The sequence below is a fragment of the Canis lupus genome, chromosome 10 (genome assembly GCF_011100685.1).
Source record: "Canis lupus familiaris isolate Mischka breed German Shepherd chromosome 10, alternate assembly UU_Cfam_GSD_1.0, whole genome shotgun sequence".
Taxonomy (NCBI): Eukaryota; Metazoa; Chordata; class Mammalia; order Carnivora; family Canidae; genus Canis; species Canis lupus.
In genome coordinates, this window is record NC_049231.1 from 10,176,947 (window position 1) to 10,198,318 (window position 21,372).

Genomic DNA, 21,372 nt, shown 5'->3' on the forward strand with positions numbered 1-21,372 from the left:
AACAAACAGCCCCATGGAGATACTGCTTGGAAGAAGCAGTTTGAAAACACCTGGGGTGTATGGGAGAGAGATTTGCTTACTAGACTAAGAGCTGGTGCTGGAGGAGCAGGGATCCTTGGAAGACCTAAGAACAAAGGAGCTGGAGGGTGCCATTTCCCTCTCAAACCTAGATATACAGACACTTGTGGGAACCAGTTTAGCACAAACCCTCTCCACCTAGAGCATGCCCTGCCCCTGTGTTCTCCTGCAGACTGGCCCCCTCCATCTCAGCCTCAGCAGTTTTCCTGGGTGACTGCAGAACCTCTCTCACAACAGACCAGCATGAATCTTGCTGGCACCACATACCCTGCCCCCAGCTTTTTCCTTCCAAATGCCCTTGGCAGGAATCTATCCAAAGTGGTGCTACAAGCCTGGCAGTGTGTAAGCAGCCTTGACAGGAATCACCACCAACTTGGAGGGGAGAGGGGAAGATAACCACACATACCAGTCCAACTGTGTCCCCAATGATGGCCTGGGGGTAGACATCTGGACTGACCACAGGCCATGCCCACCAATGAAAGCTTCTCAGGCAACAACATGGGGAAAGTGCCTAGCGCTGGCAAATGCCTGGTCTGATTTAACTCAAGCCCGAGACAGCCCCATCCTGGCCCACTGACACAGGGACCAAACTCTGCCCACAATAAGCAAAGAGTCACTGCAGACAATTAGACTGAAGGCAAACACAGCTCAGCTGTATGTATACTACATGCAGTAGAGTACATGCAACACACATAGGAGACACCCCTGAAGTGCCAGGTTCTGGTGAACAGGGGACATTGTGCTGCAAGGCGCTACAGGACCTCTTCTTCATAAGGCCACACACTACTTCCAAGAGCAGGAGATGTAGCTGACTTTCCTAACACATAGAAACAGACATAGAGGGCAGACCGGGTAGCTCAGTGATTTAGTGCCACTTTCAGCCTAGGGTGTGATCCTGGGGGCCTGGGAATCAAGTCCCAAGTTGGGCTCCCTGCATGGAGCCAGCTTCTCCCTCTGCTTGTGTCTCTGCCTCTCTCTCTTTCTCTCTCTCTCTCTCTCTGAGTCTCTCATGAATAAATAAAAAATCTTAAAAAAGATAAAAGAAACAGACAGAGTGAGACAAAGTGGAATATGTCCCAAATGAAAGAATAGGATAAAAATCACAAGAGTGTTTAAATGAAGATAAGTAATATGCTCAATAGAGAATTTAGAGTAATAGTCATAAAGACACTGTCACTGGACTTGAAGAAAGAGTGGAGACTGTCAGTGAGATCCTCAACAAAGAGGAGAGAAACATGAAAGAGAAGAAAAAACATAAAAAATGAGTCAATTAGAGATGAAGAACTCAATAACCTAAATTTAAACTACACTAGAGGGAATCAAGACTAGACTAAAGGAGGCAGAAGAATGGATCAGCAACCTGGTAGAAAACAATCAAGCTGAAGAGGAGAGAAAAAAAATAATAAAAAATGAAAATAGACTAAAGTTGCTTAGCACCACCATGAAGAATAACAACATTTGCAGTAGAGGGACCCCAGAAAGAGAAGAGATAGAGAAAGGGCAGAAAATTTATTTGAAGGAGTAGTAGCTGAAATTTTCCTGAATCTGTGGAAGGAAACAGAAACCTGGATCTAGGAAGCACAGACAGCCCTCAATAAAATCAATTCCAGGAAGTCCTCACAAAGACTCACAGTAATTAAAAAGACAAAAAAATAGTGATAAAGAGAGAAATTTAAAAGAAGCAAGAGAAGGGGATCCCTGGGTGATGCAGCGGTTTAGCGCCTGCCTTTGGCCCAGGGCACGATCCTGGAGACCTGGGATCGAATCCCACATCGGGCTCCCAAGTGCATGGAGCCTGCTTCTCCCTCTGCCTATGTCTCTGCCTCTCTCTCTGTGACTATCATAAATAAATAAAAAAAAATTTAAAAAAAGATTAAAAAAAAAAAAAAAAAGCAAGAGAAGAGGAAATGGTCACATACAAGGGGAATTCCATAAGGCTATCAGATGATTTTTCAGCAGAAACTTTGCAGGCCAGAAGAGAGTGGCATGATACATTCAAAGTGCTGAAACAAACAAACAACAACAACAACAACAACAAAACCTGCAACCAATACTCTATCCATTGAGGCTATCATTCAGAGTAAAAGAAGAGATAGTTTTCCAAACAAAACTTAAAGAGAATTCATGACCACTAGCCAGTCTTACAAACAATGTTAAAGGGGACTCTGAGTGGAAAGGAAAGACCATAAGCAGGAGTAAGAAAAGTAGGGTGCATAAAAGCAGTCAAATTAAGTATATTTAACTACATTTACAAAAATCAGTCAAGGGATTCACAAAATAAAAGAATGCAAAGTATGGTACATAAAACCTGGGAGGTGAGAGGAATAACTACCTGGTGACCATCAACTTAATATAGACTGATACATGCAGAAGGTGTTATATATAAACTTAATAGTAATCACAAATAAAAACCTGGTAACAGATATGCAAAAAATAAAGAGAAAGGAATCCAAATATATCACTAAAGAAAGCCAGCAAACCATGAGAGAAGAGAGCACAAGAAGGAACAGAGAGCAACTACAAAAACAACCATAGAACAAGTAACAAAATGGCAGTAAGTACATACCTATCAGTCATTACTGAATGTGAATGGACTAAGTGCTTCAATCAAAAGACATAGGGTGACAGAATGGATAAACAAGACCCATCTATATGCTGTCTACAAGAGACTCATTGCACACCTAAAAACACACGCAGATTGTAAGTGAACAGACCAAAAAAGCATTTATTATGCAAATGTAAGTAAAAAGCTAGAGTAGCAATACTTACATAAACAAAATAGACTTTAAAGCAGACTGTAACAAGAGTTAAAGACAGTACATAATAATAAAGGAAACAATCCAATAAAATATAATTGTAAATATTTATGCACCCAGTATTGGAGCACCTGAATACATCAAGCAGCTAATAAAATTGATATTGATAGTAATACAAAAATATAGTAGGAGACTTTAATTCCCCACTTACATTAATGGATAGATCATTCAAACAGAAAGTCAACAAGGAAATAGTGAATTTGAATGACACATTGGACCAGATGGATGTAACCAATATATTCAGAACATTCCCTTCTAGAACAGCAGAATACACATTCTTTTCAAGTGCACATTAAACGTTTTCCAGAACAGACCAGATGTTAGGCCACAAATAAGTCTCAACAAATGAAAAATAAAATAGAAGTCATGCCAAGCAACTTTTCTGACCACAATGCCATGAAATTAGAAATCAACTACAAGAAAAAAAAATATAGAAAGAACACAAATACATGGAAGTTAAATAACATGATTAGTTGTTTAGTAACAATGAATGGATCAATCAAGAAATCAAAAATTTAAAAATACATGGAAACAAATGAAAACACAATAGTCAAAAATCTTTGGAATGCAGCAAAAGCTGTTCTGAAAGGGAAGTTTATAGCAATACAGATCTACCTCAAGAAACAAGAAAAATCTCAAATAAACAACCTAACCTTACTCTAAAAGGAGCTCAGAAAAGAAAAACAAACAAAACCCCAAGTGAGCAGAAGGAAGGAAATAATAAAGATTAGAGCAGAAATAAATGACACAGAAACTAAAAAAAACAAAACAAAACAAAAAACTCCCCAAAAACCAAAAAAAAAAAAAAAAAAATCACTGAAACTAGGGGCTGTTATTTGAAAAGATCAGAAAAACTGATAAAACTTTAGCCAGACTCATAAAAAAAAGACATACCCACACAGAGAGCTCAAATAAACAAAATCAGAAATGAAAGAGAAGTAACAAGTAGCACCACAGAAATACAAAGAATTGTTAGAGAATATTATGAAAAACCATATGCTAAGAACCTAGAAGAAATAGATATTCTTAGAAACATATAATCTCCCAAAACTGAATCAGAAAGAAATAGAAAATTTGATCAGACTGATTACCAGCAATGAAATTGAATCAGTAATAAGAAAATTCCCCAAAAATAAAAGTCCAGAACCAGATGGCTTCACAGGTGAATTCTACCAAACATTTAAAGAAGAATATGTATTCTTCTCAAATTAGTCTCAAAAATAGAAGTGGAAGGAAAGCTTCCAGATTCATTCTGTGAGGCTAGCATTACTTTGATACCAAAGACAGACAAAGACATTACAAAAAAAAAATAGAACTACAGACCAATATCTCTGATGAACATAGACACAAAAATCCTCAACAAAATAGTAGCAAACCAAGCTCAATTAATACCTAAAAAAATTATTTGCCACAGTCTAGTGGGATTTATTTTTGGGATGCAAGTGGGTTTGATATGTGCAAATCAATCAATGTGATACATCACATCACCAAGAGAAAGGATAAAAACCATATGATCATTTCTTTTTTTTTAATTTAAAACTATATGATCATTTCAATAGATGCAGAAAACCATTTGACAGAATACTACATCCATTCATGATAAAAACCCTCAACAAAGTAGGTTTAGAGGGAAGATGCCTCAACATAGTATCTTATTTTTTCGCTCTCACCACTTTAATTCAGTATAGTTCTAGAAGTCCTAGCCACAGAAATCAGACAGGAAAAAAAGCCATCCTTACCAAATTGGTAAGGAAGAAATAAAACCTTTACTATTTGCAGATGACATGTTACTATACCTAAAAACCCTAAATAGTCCACCAAAAAAACTACCAAAACTGATAAATGAATTCAATAAAGTTGCGAGATACAAAATATACAGAAATCCATTGCATTTCTATACATTATTAAGGAAATAGCAGAAAGAGAATTTAAGAAAAAAGTCCCATTTACAATTGCACCAAAAATAATACCTAGGAATCAACCAAGAAAGTGAAAGACCTGTATTCTGAGAACTACAAAACATTGATGAAAGAAATGGAAGATGAAAAAACCAATGGAAAGATAGTCCATGTTCATGGATTGGGAGAATATTGTTAAAATGTCTACACAACATAAAGCAATCTATAGATTTAAGGTAATCCCTGTCAAAACACCAATAGCATTTTTCGTAGAACTAGAACAAATAACCTTAAATTTGCATGGAACTGCAAAAGACCCTGGATAGCCAAAGCAATCTCAGAAAAAAAGGGGGGGGGGGCAAAAAACTGGAGGTATCACAATCGCCGACTTCATGATATACTATACTATATACTATAAAACTGTAGTAATCCAAACAGTATGGCACTAGCCAAAAATAGATACATATATCAATGGAACAGAAGAGAGCCGAGAAATCAATTCATGATTGTACGGTCAATTAATCTTTGATAGGGACACCTGGGGCCCCAGTGGTTGGGCATCTGCCTTTGGCTCAGGTCGTGATCCCGGGACCCTGGGATTGAGTTCCACTTCGGGCTCCCTTCAGGGAGCCTGCTTCTCCCTCTGCCTGTGTCTCTGCCTCTGTGTGTCTCTCATGATTAAATAAAATCTTTTAAAAAATTAATCTTTTATAAAGGAGTCATAAATGAGAAGGGGGGAAAGACCATCTCTTCAACAAATGGTGTTGGGAAAACTGGACAGCCAGATGCAGAAGAATGAAACTGGACCACTTTCTTACATCACACACAAAAATAAACTTGCAATGGATTAAGGGCCTAATTGTGAGACCTGAAAAGTCCTGATAAAAATCCTAAAGAGGGCACAGGCAGTAATCTCTTTGACATTGGCTGGAGCAGCATTTTTCTAGATATGTCTCCTGAGGCAAGGGAAACAAAAGCAAACATAAACTATTCAGACTATGTCAAAATAAAAAGCTTCTGCATAGCAAAGGAAAAAAAAATCAATAAAACTAAAAGACAACCTATACTGAATGGGAGAAGATATTTGCAAATGACATATCAGATAAAGGGTTAGTATAAAAAGTATATAAAGAACTTCTAGAACTCAACACACATATACACACAAATCCAATTTTAAAATGGGCAGAAGACATGAACAGACATTTCTCCAACGGAGACATACTGATGGCCAACAGACGCATGAAGAGAGGCACAACATCACTGATCAGGGAAATGCAAATCAAAACTGCCATGAGATATTACCTCACACCTGTCAGAGTGGCTAAAATCAAAATGACACAAAGCAACAAGTGTTGGCAAGGACGTGGAGGAAAAGGAATCCTCCCACGCTGTTGGTGGGAATGCAAAGTGGTGCAGCAACTGTAGAAAACAGTATGGGGGTTCCTCAAAAAATTAAAGGTAAAATTACCACATGATCCAGTAATTCCACTGCTGAGTATTTACCCAAAGAATATGAGGACACTAAGTCAAAAAGATACATGCCCCTCTATATTTATTGCAGCATTGTTAACAATAGCCAGATTATGAAAGTAGCCTAAGGATCCGTCCATAGATGAACTGATAAATAAGATGTGGTGCACATACAATGGATATTTGCTCAGTCATAACAGATGAAATCTTGCCATTTGCAACAACATGGGCAGATCTAGAGGGATAATACTAAATGAAGAAGTCAGAGAAAGACAATATATGATTTCACTCATGTAGAATTTAAGAAACAAAACAAAGAAAAAAGGGACAAACCAAAAAACAGACTTTTAACCATAGAGAGGAAACTGATGGTTACCACTGGGGAGGTGGGTGGGGGGATGAATGAAATAGGTGGAGGGGAATAAAAGTGTACTTTCATGATGAGCAGTAATTAATGTATAGAATTGTTGAAACGCTGTATTATACACCTGCAACTAATGCAACACTGTTCATTATACTGGAATTAAAGTTTTGTTGTTTTTTTTAAAGAATAAAAAAACTAATTTGGAGGTACCATTTTTTCTCAAACAAGCAAAGATCTTAAAAGGGCTTGCCATATTTAGTATTTGTGAGTGTTTGATTTAAAAATGCACTCTAATGAAGGTAGTGAGGTTGAAAATGAGGACAAGCTTTCTGAGAGGAGAGGCAATTTGGCATATGTATCAGAAAAAAAGAGTATTATTTGATCTAGCAAAGTTTGTTCATAGGAATTTATTGTAAGGAATAATTAGCCTAGTGAGCAAGGATGGATGTACAAGGAGTTCACTGCAGCCGTATTTATGAGCAAAGAATATCTATTTCTATAGATAAGTTAAAGCACATTCATAGTCTGCAGTATACTGCCCCTTTTAAAAATAGTGACCTTGGTCTATTCGGTTTTCATCTAACAACATCCAAAATGCAGAAAAATGTCAAATTAGTCATTTCGTTTGTGAAAGGAAAAAAATGGATATAAAATCATATACATTAAAAGGCTAATAATTGTGGTTAGTTATCTCCAGTGGTGGGATTTAGAATGATTTTTAATTTTTTTCTCTTTCCCCCTTCCGGCATTGCCTACATTTTGTACATTGATTACTTGTTGCTCTGAAAATAAAAATGGTTATTGCCATTCTGAAACATGAAATTTTTATTACTCTGCAACGGTGAGGCACAGATTAGGAAAATAAGAGGATTTCCTTCTCTGACAAATAACTGAGTTCTTTATTACTCTAGTAAACGTGGCCCCCGTCTAAAAAGCTAAATTCAAAGTGAGGGGGAGTGGGATTCATGAGGAAGAAAAAGCAGCTTAAAAAAAAAAATCTGGAATCTGCAGAAATAGTAGATCTTTATAAAAGGGATTTGGAGAAAAGGGGGAATTAACCTTCGCTGGGTTTAATCGCTGCCCCGAATCACTGAGTCATCGGAGGACAAACCTGGACGGCTAAACGGTTCTCCCTGCAGCAGGTAGAGAAACAAGGGGACCTGCAGAGCCACCCTCCAGCAATTTCTGAAGGGAATTGCGAATCCTTGTTCCTGAATCTGTGGAACAGGATCTCGGCCAACTCCTTCCCTTTTTTGACGAACCAAAAATGAACTCCTTATGTGAAAGCTGGAGCATGGCCAACACACCCAGGGCTCGAGGCTGTCAGCCAGCTGTTGGCAGCTCACACTAATTTTCTTTTCTCTTAAATGGTGCAGAAATATGTTGCTTTACATACACCGGCAAAAATGATTTGAAGGACCTCATTTGCAAATAACCCCAAACCTCCTGAAATGAGCTTTAAGATTGGATGGGTGTTTACCCACTTGTTCTGTTGTGCTAAGCTGTATGGGGAAGGGAAGTGGGAGGTGGAAGGGGGTTCCCCCTCAGATTCCCCTGGAAGGGACAGGATGGGAACACTAGCAGGGAACCCATCTCCTCTGGTACTCTCCCACCATTGGCCAAACTCTCCAAAGGCTTACCGCCTCTCAGGGTGCTTGAAGGGGGTGCCTGCGGCCCAGTGACACCACCAGTTTGTTGCAGGGGGCAAGCTAGTGGGCCCTCCACGCCCTGAAGGGGAGGTCACCCTCCCATCCGAGGCCCTTAAAGAATTGCTTTTGATGCCTACACCCTCCTGTGAGTGGCTGAGGAGACCCTTCCTTGTACAAATTTGGATTAAATTAATGTATTAGCTCACTTCGGGGCTGAGTCTTAAACCATCCAGTAGGCCAAATTTTAGTTTACTCAGTGGGGGAACTTCCAGGTACCAATGAAAAGGGTAGTTTCCTGTACTTAGAATATATCATAAAAATATATTTTAGGAAGTAGAATATTCGGGGGGAGGGAAGTATTACCTTTATTCTCTATCTTCTAGTTTCATTAGGAGGTGGTACAGTCCACTGGTTAAGGGCAGAGGCCCTGGGGGACACCTGGGTGGCTCAGCGGTTGAGCTTCTGCCTTTGCCCTAGGTCGTGCCCCTGGGGTACGAGTCCCACATCAGGAGTCCCACATCAGGCTCCCTGCATGGAGCCTGCTTCTCCCTCTGCCTGGGTCTCTGCCTCTGTCTCTCATGAACAAATAAGTAAAATCTTAAAAAAAAAAAAAAAAAAAAAAAAAGGGCCAGAAGCCTTGGAGTCTGTTTCTTCATCCATAAAAGAATATTTACTCCCCTGGCTGGTCATAAAAAAAATGAAATAAAATAATGTTTTGCGAGTACACACTGCTGGCTTGGCACAGGCCAATTAACGGAGGCCGGCAAGAAATACCACCATCACCCCTGCAGGGTCACAATCCCCTTAGCAAGCATCTCTGCAGAACCCTTAGGTATTTGGGAGAGGCTGGCCTCAGAAACCTTTTTTTGTACATTGTTTCAAAATATTCTTCCATTAGCACCACTGCTTGCTGGGGTGCAGGGGTCAATTTGTCTGCCCCACCCCTGGGTCCACTGACACACCCAGCTGGGCCTTTCCCTTCTGGAACCAGTGCCCTCGGTCACTCTGAGAGTCCAGCCCCAAGCACTGTTGGACACAGCACTGTCCACGCGGCCCATGGCTCGGGTCAGGGGAGGATCACAGGGGTGACTGAGGTGTGGGGACCTGTCAGGGTAGGGCAGAGACCAGTGGGAGGCCGGGGGGTGGTACAGGGCACAGGTGGCCTGCAGGGATTCTCACCCCCCCCCCCCCCCCCCCCCCCCCCGCAAATCTGTGTGGTTGCACCAATGCCCTGATCTGCCCTTGGGTGGAAATGCAACCTCGGAAAGCTGACCCTTCCTTTCCCTCAGTCATCTAGTCACAGCAACACGAATTATTCTGCAAAGTAGGTGCTTCTGCCCACTAAGGGAAAGGTCAGGAAGTGCCGGAAAAAAAGAAAACACGATGATTAATATTTCAAGATCTTATCTTCCACACTGCAGTGAAAGCCTTTTCTTACTTCTGTGTAGCTGCTGGGAAGGCAAGAGGAAAAAAAAAATCGAGATAATTGGGGGTGTGGGGCCTCCCTGGGGATTTCTCTGGATGATGGTATTTTATTTACCTCTGCACTTTTTTTTTTTTAGTTTTTTGTTTGTTTGTTTGTTGTTTTTAAGGAACCTCTATTTCCAACATGGGGCTCGAACTTACAACCCGGACATCAGAGGTCGGAGGCTCTCCTGAGGAAACCAGCCAGGCCTCCTGAAGGATGTTAACTTAGGAAACCAAAGAATGGCAGCGAGGCTCTAGGGGTGGGGATGGTGGGGATAGGGGTGGCCACTGTGGCACTCCTCCCTGCTCTTCCTGTTCAGGGCTCCCAGAAAACTTAAGGTTCAGCACTCTGGTTCTCTTCCTCCCTGAAGCCCCCCCCCCCCCCCCCCCCCCCCCCCCCCCGGCAGGACCAGGAGAGCACAGGGGCAGAGCAGGAACCCTTTTGAGCAAGACCATGTCTGTTAGCAGAGGCAGGGCCGGCATACAGAGCCGGGGCTAAGAACCGTTCTGCTTGAGGACTGGGCTTGCCTCCAGTTTTTCTCTGATTCTCGGATTAAAGTGAAATTTTCCAGGAAGCCTTGATCAGGGAGGAATCCTTCCCCTGGATCTACAAGTTCTCTGTATGCAGCAGGAAAATCCCACCCCATGACCATCTGTGGGCAGCGTCTGCTCCACTCACCCGCCTTCTCCTGGATAAAGGAGAGCAAGAGCGTCCTCAGCAGAAAGGACCCCTGAATATATATAGTGTGGTTTTCACAGGCTTATTGATAAAGTGTATACAGGGATGTGGGATATCTAAGTGTATTAAACTCTTATTAAATGACATAAAAGGAATTTGGGACTATACAGTTACCCTGAGCAAGTAACTTAGCCTCTTCATGTCTGTTTTCTTATCTAAGCAATGAAGGGTCATGCAATTTTTTTATATCCATTCTGGCATGAATGCTATTCTTTTAAGAAATATCTGAAGTAGTTAAATACTTTATATTGGGTGTTATGAACAAATTTTTTCCATTAAAAAAAAAAAAAAAGCTCCATCTGACAAAATTGAGCCGTTAGGGTATTTATGTCTTGTTCGTTTTCTAGGTGGTGGTGAATGTATCTGGTAAAGGTTAGACCTACCTGACTCACTGTTTGGGTGCCTGGAAATATTATTTACAATTAAATTTCAGAACGTTGAATCCCTACAATGTGGTCACTGGGATGAAATATTAAGTGAGGCTTGAGGGTCAGACCTCAGGAATGATGCGATGGTAGCAGAGAGAAGGACACTCTTCTTTACTGAGGGATGGAGTACCAACGAGGTCTCTAAAGAGAACACTGAGCAGCAATATAATCCACAAGACTGGTCAGAAACTTTTGCACAACCAAGACTTTCCAAAGTGTGGGGACTGAATGAGCACCACTCACCCACAATGGCAGCCATCATACTCCCTTCCCAACCCCTCCTTCAGGGTTATTTCTGTAGACAGGCAACCACTGTGGTTGGAACAGGAATGGGAGGGAGCCAGGGAAGGATGCTTTGGTGCCTTTGAAGTGAATACTTAAAAAAAAAAAAAAGTTACTGAAAGAGAAGTCATTATTTGGTTTGACTTATTTTTCTTATTCAGCAAGATGTGCCAAGAGGATCTACTACCCACTTTCCTAAGTCACTCGGAGCTGAAAGACCGATTGGTGGTAAAGAGCTAGAGCTCGGCTTGCCTCCTCTGTGTGCCAGACACCGGTGTGCCTTTGCTGGCCCGATCTGAAGATACCAGTCAGAGGGCAGCCCCATCCTATTTAGAAAACATGCAGGCATAGGCCGCACGAGCTCGGACGTCAGGAGGCCTTGGCAGTAGTGACATCTGTGTTCATGGGTTCTATGCTATTGATGGGGCTTTACTGGTCCAGTTAATCTCTCTAGGCTTCTGGGTGCCAGGGAACCAGCAGCATTCTTCCTTCTGCATCTACACACAAACATTTCTTTCCTTATCCCAGAGTACCCTGAAGAACAATACCACCTCATGCCCATGCTCATTTCAGACACAGAAAGAATTTTTATATCCATCCTGGAGTCTAACCTCATTGCAAAATTCCACTCAGGCTTTCTTCATCCCCATCTTTGGCCTTGTGTGTCACTGGGCCTATAGGAATCACTTTACATCATCCCCATGACATAGCTTCCTGTCTTGACTGCTGAATCCAGGGCTCTTTCCATTTTCTGGCTTTGAGGATTTTTCTACTAACCTTGTCAAAATTTTTAAGAAGTCCCATCTCAAAATTTAAAACCCTATCCTGGCAACTGTTTTAAAGCTTTTGATGGGAGTCACTAATAAAATGTTGAAGACATTCCAACCATCATCGTCACCAAAGATAATAAATACCTCCAGATTGTATATGAATTATATTTTACCTGCAGGGGGCTTATCACATAGCATACAACTATCGACAACAATTTATTTAGCCTAACAAATTAGTGCCAAACAATCGGGATTAAACACTCTCACTGTGGCCCTGAGTAGAGGAAGAGTAGGAGAGCATCCTACCTCTACTTACAGTCCATACATGTGAATGTCAATGGCAGAGTTTCTTAGGCTAAGATTACCAAGCGGAAGCAGTAAAAGCTTAATCCCTTGAAATAAAAATAATGTCCACTGCCAACTTAGAGAAATGGCATAGCCCCTCTTTTATTAAAACTCAAGTTTCAGGATATAAAGTCTGGTGTAATAGTTATGTCTCTTGTGAATCTCATTCTTCCCTTCAAGATAGATGGGAGCCCATTAAAAGCAGATTACAACGAACTGGTATTTTTCTTTTTTTATATCGCATCCCTTCCCATAGGAACAATGTGTCTTTGCGGCCATCTGCGTAACTCAGGGCAAGTTATCCTTCCAACAAACCCACAGCTCCCTCCTCTGAGAGGGTAAGAGCCACAGGAACCCATCTTTGGAGATCTGGTGAGCATTATATATTTATTTGTGTTTTCACTTGAATAGAATGTATGATTTAAGCACAACTAAGCACACTGTAAATTAATTTAAATAGGCCAGTTGTAGAATAGGATTTTCTCAGATTATCAAATTTGTGTTTACTTCCTGCTGGTGCCTAGAATTATTAACTAGCTCTAAGGCTCACACATAGGCATTTATTCCAAGGCTTCTGTTCACTTTAACAAAGTGTACACAGTTCTGTATTCTCTCTCCTCTTGCAGGCTTTTCATCACTTGGTATGGAAATCCTGTGGAAGAGAAACTCACAGACCAAAAAAGCATAGAAAAGTTTTTTTTTTTTTTCCTTTTTAAATATCAGGAAGGAGAGGGGGAAATTCCTGAACCTAAATGGCAGGGTCTAAAAGTCAGAGTGGAGTTTCCAAGGTCTATTTATAGTGGTTTAATCCAATCATGGGAATTCGAGATGGTGTACTTGTCATGAGTGGCTGAAAAATGAAAGAAAATCTTTTTCCCACATGGAAGACTGGAAGGTAAATCTAATGTGAGAAATATACCTTCATTTTTCCCTGACTCAAATTAATCACCTCTCTCTTCCATTCTGACCGTCCTTTATCAATTTAATAATATGGGGGAACCAGGAGCTACTCTTCCCGATTTATCTCTAAATGCACTCTTAATTTTTACTTCAGAATCTATTTTTCATTCATGAATTTTCATGAACTTTTTTTTTTGGTAGCAACGAGATCATCAGGTGGTTGCTGTCAATAAGTAGAATAAGATATCCAGAAAGCGTCTGAAGGGGTGTCCCCAAGTAGCCAGAGGTATCTACAAAGGGGCAGGTGACTGTCACAGAACTATTTTATTTGTACTTCTCCCCCTTCAGGCTAACAAGCTCTATCTACTTTCTCCCCACTATGAAGAAGGATTTCTGCCCCCCTTTGGGCTACCTGCTTGCATAGGACAGTGTGGGTTGGCACTTGAGACCAAAGAGAACCACGGCTGATGGAAAGCAAGTCTAGTTTTTTTTGGGGGGGGGGCAGGGAATGAATGTTTTTTGTCACCTATGAAATTCCTCTTCTGTGTCCTCTTTACCTCCTTGCACTTGTGGGTGCCCTGAAAGGTGATGCCATCGTCTGTCACCTGCCCAAAGTTAGGCAAGACTCTAAAAGGGTCTTTAAGGTTCAAAGGACTTTTTCTGTAGAGGTAGCAGCCATTTTAATCAGGGAGGGGGAAGTTTTTGAAATGGGTCTGTTTCTTAAGAACTTTTATTGGCAGTTTGCCTAGAAGCTGGTCTTTCCTGCCCCCACACCATGGGGTAGCCCCTCCTGGGAAGCAGAACTGAAACAATAACACACAGAGCATTACTGATGGCCCGAGGCTGTGGTTATTGGAGCCTGGGTCCATTACTCCATAGTCGGTGAGGTCATTCGTTTGGTAGTCGTTTGGGCAAGCTTGTGGTCTTAAAGGACCCGAAGACCTTAGACTTAGTTTAGGGGAGCAGGTGCCAAAGAAAAATCGCTACCTTGGGAAATAGATGCAAAAAAGGAACACGGTTAGGGGCACGGATTAGTGAGCACACCTTATAAGGTTAGGGTTGCCCAGGATAAAGGGAGCCCCCTGAGCCTAAGTGAAAGCTCTCAAGGACCAAGTGCAGATTAAAACAAAGAGAGTCACTGATTTCCATAACTAGCCGGAGGTGTTTCTCCAGCCCAGCAGTACAATTCAGGTGGGATTTGCAAATACAAAGGCTGAGAGATGGAAAATTTATAGAAGCAGAAACACCCAAGCCAGGTAGCATAGAAACTCCGCTGCGTGCAGGGCTGGTGTGAGAAAGGCCATACCTTTCTGGAAGGTGGGGTGAGGGTGTTTGAAGGAACCACTGATCCCTGAAGACCAACATGCTGCAGAGGATAGCAACGTGTGGGTGATGCTGATTTCTTTTTTTTTTTTTTTTAAAGACTTTATTTATTCATGAGAGACACACAGAGAGAGGCAGAGACACAGGCAGAGGGAGAAGCAGGCTCCATGCAGGGAGCCCAATGGGGGATTCAATCCCGGGTCTCCGGGATCACGCCCTAGGCCAAAGGTGGCACTAAACCACGAAGCCACCCGGGCTGCCCTGTATGGGAGATGCTAATGCTAGTGTTACATGCAGGGGACTGGTTTGCATGTCTAGACTGGTCTGTACAGTCTACAGCTGTAGCCCGGAGATGGCAAATACATCTCACAGCACCCCCCCCACCACGTTCGGAGCCCTCGGTGAGCAGAGGCTCACAATCATACCACTTGCAGCCAGGAGAATGGTCTCAGAGCCATGCTCTACACAGGAATCAGACTGATCAGGGTTGGGGTGAGCGGGGAGATCTATCTGCAGGCTCTGCAAGTGGTTTTTGGTCTTCTCAATGTGTTTGTTTGCAAGTGATAAAATAAGAAAGCTCTATTCAGAGTTAAAATAGAAACTCCTTAACCGGGCATCAGGTTACTTCATTCCTGGACAAAGTTTGGCAGCAGCCCCAGGCTGCATTGCCATGGTATCTGCACTCACGCAAATGGCACCGAAATGGGACTATCCTGGCAAGAGTGAGTTGGGATCACCTGGTGTGCAGAGACAGAAGGAGGCAGAGAGACACTTGAAGCCTGGGGAATGGGTGAGATACACAGGGTTTTGGGTTTATTTCCCCCAGTCACTGCAATTCTGACTGCTGCCTCCTTGCTTTCTGTGATTTCACCCCAGAACTAGCTTCTCTTTTCTTTGGAGGATATACTAGAATCTAGCGCCAGCCATCCACGGCTGATGCTGACTCCGGGACCCGTGAGCTCCTTTTGGATCCTGAATGACAGCAGGAATGTACTTAACTTCGTCATATGACTTGTGTTGTCGTGGAACTTGTCTCAAGTTACTCCAGTGAGAAAAGGGACAAGAAATCCTTATGTGAGCACCTGAGAGCAAATGTGGGACATGGCTGTACCCTGAGGTCCTAAGATGGCATCCTGAGTGATGGAAGACTACACCCTCTCTAGCTCATCTGCTTCCTCCTCTTTTCTCTTTTGACAGACCGTAATATGGCTCTGAAAGCTACCTTATATATGGAAACAATTTAGTGTCTTTTTCCCTTTACTTGATTTAGAAGTTGAAGGTTACAGTTTATCAGTTGGGAGGCCTAGCGACTTTCCCTCACCTCACCTTTGAGTCGGTAAAGATCCCAACACTGGCTAAATTGATAGAAAATTTACCAAGCTGTCCCAGGAAGCTTCATTAATTGCTTTGGTTTGCACCCTTCCCCTATCTTTTTTCCCTTTTTTTTTTTTTTAAGTTCCTTGGTACCTTTTCTGTTTTCAGTCTAAGAAACTGAAATACTAATCTTCATGTAAATGTGTGCAAGGTGTTCACAGTCTATGAATTATTTACCTTCACGCCCCAGACATCAGCCTCATGGGCCACAGTCTTGCATGCTCGTAACAATAACAGGGGTCAAGATTCAATTCTTGAGTGGGAAAGAATACTAGCCAGTTAGGGAGGAAAGAAGTACCCTGCACATATGTTTTTTGGGTTAACCCAACAGCCATTGCTGCCATTTAGAAAGCATCTGCTCTGTGCTCCCATCCCACTTAGGGGAAGAGGGTATACTTTGAACTCTTATAACAGCTTGATACAAATTGACATTGTTTTCCTAATAATATAGGGAAGAACAGTTAGCCTGTAAGAATTTAATTAGCTTGTTCAAGTTCACACTGCTAGAAAATGGCAAAGAATGCATGCTCCCAGAATCCCCGACTCACAGCTACACGAATAAATTTGGCTTTGATCAACGGATCTTATTAATGACTGTTACTTCCCCTGCTCCCCCCAACCCCCTAGTTTACAAAGCTCTATCACATACATTGTTTCCTCTCATTCAAGCCTCATAACAATTCTGTGAGTAGGTCGTTGTAATGCCCCGCACAGATGAAAAAACTAAGGCCCAAAGTCATGAAACGATGAAAGCCAAGTCAATCCTAGGGGCATTTGTGAATATAGTCTGGCTGAGGACTGACATTCCATTTCAGAAGGCGAAGCTAATTGGGCAGGCTCCTCTCCAGAGAGTTTTGACTTATCAGATATGAACAAAGTAAGTTTAATAACCTTCCTGACCGGGAGGAGATTCAGTGAGGACAGAGGAAATCCCGGGCCAAAGGAGGGCAAGGATTGCTGCTGTTACTGGTCTGGGTCACTACCCCCTGTAGCCTGTAGGCTGGCATGTGTGTGTGCGGATGTCACCGCGGCTGCCTATGAGGGTCTGAAAGGTGCTGAGGTCCTTCTTATCCCATCAAGGCAAGCAAAGGCAATTTTCTCAGTGGGTTATTGCCAGGACCAGAGTGTACATCTTGTGGTCTCAAATTCTGTGCTGGAGAGAGGCCCATAATCCTTTCCTGGAGCCAAATTGGACTTTGCCAAGAGCTTCCAGACATTTAAGCTAGAGCCTTCACCTACACATGACCCAGCACATCTTTCCAGTTGTCTTCCCCCAGGCCTCACAGTCTCTGAATTCACGCACGGCACTCTGCTTACCTCCAGACTCTGCACTGTGACAGAAGTAAAGCCTCTAATGACTCAGGGCCTACAGGCTGCAATCACCCTGCAGACCTGCCTGTGGGCCAATGAGAAAAATGTTAGAGGTGGCTTTTAATAGATCTAAAGAAACAGGCCACACCTGAGCTAGCCCATGGCACATGTGCCCACTGTGCTTTTTCCTTTTGGGTATTACTGATTCGGGGCAAGCTCTTCAGATCTCTGGGCCATACTTGTTCCTCTCTATAATATCACAAGAACGGACCCACATCACAGAAAATATCCACAAATCTGCATTTATGTCAAGGGCCCAAGGAGTCGAAGTAGTGTTGCTCTTGGGCTGTGCTAAAATAGACAAGTGTAGTACTCCTTTCCCTGCCTCTGGCCCTTCACTGCTACGCTGTATGGTTGTTTAAGAAATTGGCTCTTGGGGCACCTGGGTGGCTCCGTGGTTGAGCATCTGCCTTTGACTCAGGTTGTGATCCCAGGGTCCTGGGATCGAGTCCTGCTTTGGGCTCCCCGTGGGGAGCCTGCTTCTCCCTCAGCCTGTGTCTCTGCCTCTCTCTGGCCTCATGAATAAATAAGGAAAATAAAGGAAAGGAAAAAGAAAAAAGGGAAGAGGAGAAAAGAAGAGAAAAGAAAAGAAAATTGGCTTCTGGTGATGTCCTTAAAGCCAGAGGTATTGTCTGTGCTGCCTCTCAGAGGCATTTTTCCACTTGATAGGCCTGTGGTCGGAGGGAGAGGACAGGCTGGGTGTGTCAGCTCGGGTGTTATTGTTAGTACAGTCTGTGTCAGCACGGCTGCAAGTCAGCTTGTTTGTCACATGTCCCTGAGCCTCACTGCGAAACCACTGGGATAATAGCCCTAATCCAGCCCCACAGAGAAAGCTGGAACCCTCGGGGGGTTGAGCGCCTTTTCTCTGTCTCTCTCTCACTGCAACTAGGCATTTACATCCCAAGTCAGCCTTTACCAAAACACATTCTATTTTTTTAGAAAGGAAAAAGGCACACGTGAAGGGTTAAACACCAGTGAACCATTGGGAACTTGTTGAGAGACTTTTTTTTCCTTCCCTGCCCCTAACATATTTTAGAGTTTTGGAAAACCTAGAAATGAAATAGCCTAAAAAAAGCCAGTTTCTATGCTCCCAAATCATCTTTGAATCTTCAAAAAAAAAAAAAAAATGTGTGTGTGTGTGTAATCTTCAAGGGAGAAGAAGAATATATATACCACTGCTGACTTCCTATTTCTAAAGATAGTATCCTAATATCTATAAATCAAACTCACTACTTTGACTTTATATAGCAAAAGAGTTTTGAAACACTGCAGTTCTGAGCCTCTCTGCAACCCCCTTTTCTCATCATTTTTAGCTCTCCTAACATGTGGAGACCTTCGGAATTCTCAGCTGGGAACTTTTTTTTTTTTTTCCCTCTTTTCCTCGAGGCCGGATTCAGTTTACTTCTAGCCTATCTGTATGGTAGAAGTAGAATTTACCAAATAAAGGGATCAAAAGACCTCTTTCAGGAGGATTGCTTCATTTATTGAAGAAAGAGCTTCTTCATCACATTTTAAACCATTTCAACATCATTTGTTTGAAGGCAAAAGATTAGTGAATGCGTTGCAAAGGAGAACTTCAGATATGAAGTTTTTGTTTTTTTGAGCTTACTTGAGAATGCCAAAACTTCTTTTAAAATTCTATAATTTCCCCCTAATTCACACGAGGCTTCCCTCCATTTATTCCAAATGGGTGAGATTTTGTGGAGCATGGAAAATGGGACACTCGTGGTAGGAGCATTCCCAGCTAGGGTGCAGCGTTGGCTAGCTCTGTGGGGTAGCCAGATGGCATAGAAGATGAAGACCCCTCATCCCTGAGCTCATTCATTCGGTCCATAAATATTTCTAGCACCATGAGGCACTGTGCTATGTGGAGAGAATAGAATACCTACCGTACACATTGCCTGGACTTGGCCTCACAGCACTTATAGTCAAATAGAGAAGAGAGACATTGTCTTCCAATACATGTTTGAGGAGTGTTAGCAACTGAATCGTGTCCCACCAATTTTCATGTGGAAGTCTTAAAGCCCAATTGACTGTTTTTTTGAGCTAAGTCCTTTAAGGAGGTGATTGAAGTTGAATGAAGACTTAAGAGTAGGGCCCTAACCCTGCAGGACTGATGTCCTCCTAAGAAGGGGGGCAGCAGAGCAACCTCCACACACACACAGAGGAAAGGCCATGCAAGGACATGGTGAGAAGGCAGCCAGCCACCTGTAAGCCAAGGAGAGAGTCCTAACTGGAAACCAGCAGTGATAGCACCTTGATATCAGATGGATAGCCTCCAGAACTGGGAGAAAATAAACTTCTGTTGCTTCAGCCTCCTCATCTGTAGTATTGTTAAGGCAGCCCAAGCAGACTAACTCAACAGGGGAAGCGTGGAGCTCTTTGGAAGCATCTTTTTTTAAATTTTTTTTTTTTTTTTTTAATTTATGATAGTCACAGAGAGAGAGAGAGGCAGAGACACAGGCAGAGGGAGAAGCAGGCTCCATGCACCAGGAGCCCGATGTGGGATTCGATCCCGGGTCTCCAGGATCGCGCCCTGGGCCAAAGGCAGGCGCCAAACTGCTGCGCCACCCAGGGATCCCCGCTCTTTGGAAGCATCTTGCAGGAGACCTGAGGCCAGATCCAGAGCAGTGGCATCTGAGCGGAGACCCAGAAGAGCAGCAGGAGTTGGAGAGGAGAGGTAAAGAGGGGGCATGTTTTATGTGGAGGTTTAATCACAGGTGAAGCCACAGAGGTAAGGAGAGCATGGCTGGGAGATGGGAGACAGAAGAAAAGGAAGTCCAGTAACTTGGAGCATAGAGGGCAAGGGTGTGGGTTCTAGAAGAGATGAAATTCTGTAGATGCAGAAAGACTTTAGAGCAGGACTTCTCACAAGGGTTCAACATAATCCAAGTCCGCTTTACTCAAGATCCTTTCTTTCCCCTTGAGCTTCTGTATCAACCATTCTGATCTCCTCCTACCTCCTTGGTTACTGAGTCTCTTTGCCCCCTACTCAAACTCTAAATGTTAGAGTTCCCCAAGACTCAGTTCTGAGCTATTTTCTCTGCTCTTTTTCCATTCCTTCCAATGGGATTTCATCTAGTCACATGGCTCTAAATGACATCTACGTGCCTAGGACCTCCAAATTTCTATCTCCTACCCTTATGTCTATTTTCAAATATAGATTCACACGTGCATTTGTTTCCTTGATATCTCCCTTCAGCTGTTCAACAGGCAATTCCAACACAATATCCAATTAGATAGGATATTATTAAGGGCATCTGGATAGCTCAGTGGTTGAGTGTCTGCCTTTGGCTCTGGTTGTGATCCCAGGATTGTGAATCCTTGTATTGAGTCCTGCATCAGGCTTCTCACAGGAAGCCCGCTTCTCCCCTCAGCCTGTGTCTTTGCCTTTCTACGTGTGTTTCTCATGAATAAATAAAATCTTCCAAAAAAAAAAAAAGGATATTATTAGCTATGAACAACAGAAGACTCCAATTTAAGCAGTTTAAATAGCAAGGAATTTTTAGGGTATGGTTCCTGACCTGGGTGGGTCATAGAATTGGTACTGTATGGGAGAGGGAAACTTTTCTTGTACCTGCTTATGTTGAGTGACTGAGTCCTACAAATTAAATTGACCAAAGGCAGATTAACAGAGGAAAACATTTATTTACACATCTAATACACATCTATTATTTACACATCTAGATACATATATGCAGGAGTGCTCAATGATGAGTTACTTAAAGAGGTGGGTAGATTTAGGGCTTATATGCCTAAATTAGTAGGGGAAAGAGAGGGGAGAAAAGGCTTCTACAGGGAAATTTTTTTAAGGAATGAAATGAAATTTTAGGAGAAAAGGAGATACAGAAGTTTGTGATGCTTGTCTATAGTGGTATGTGTGTTTTCATGTGTTTCAAGGCCATAAAATTGCCCTGGAGAGAGGATTTACATTAGGTTTACTCTTGGTCTCTGTCCTGGGAACAGAACCACCCCAACAAGGGAATTTATGGTAGACTGATTTCCCAGGAATTTCTGCTTTTAGTCAGATAAGGAAAGCACCACAAAGCTGCCTTTCTGTCTCTGTTGAATTTAAAATGTCTTCAGTTTAAAATAATA

At 42.4% G+C, this 21,372-nt stretch overlaps 1 long non-coding RNA gene across 2 annotated transcripts in view; it reads left to right on the forward strand.

Annotated features, from left to right (window-relative positions):
• LOC102151646 overlaps positions 1–21,372 on the forward strand; it is a 65,749-nt gene that overhangs the window by 27,324 nt on the left and 17,053 nt on the right. The window contains exons 2-3 of one of the 2 annotated variants that reach the window (XR_005365357.1): positions 12,563–12,678; positions 15,406–16,478. This is a non-coding gene — a long non-coding RNA (uncharacterized LOC102151646). Of the gene's footprint in view, positions 1–12,562; positions 12,679–15,405; positions 16,479–21,372 lie in introns of those variants that run through there. The other variant, XR_005365356.1, reaches the window with a different exon arrangement.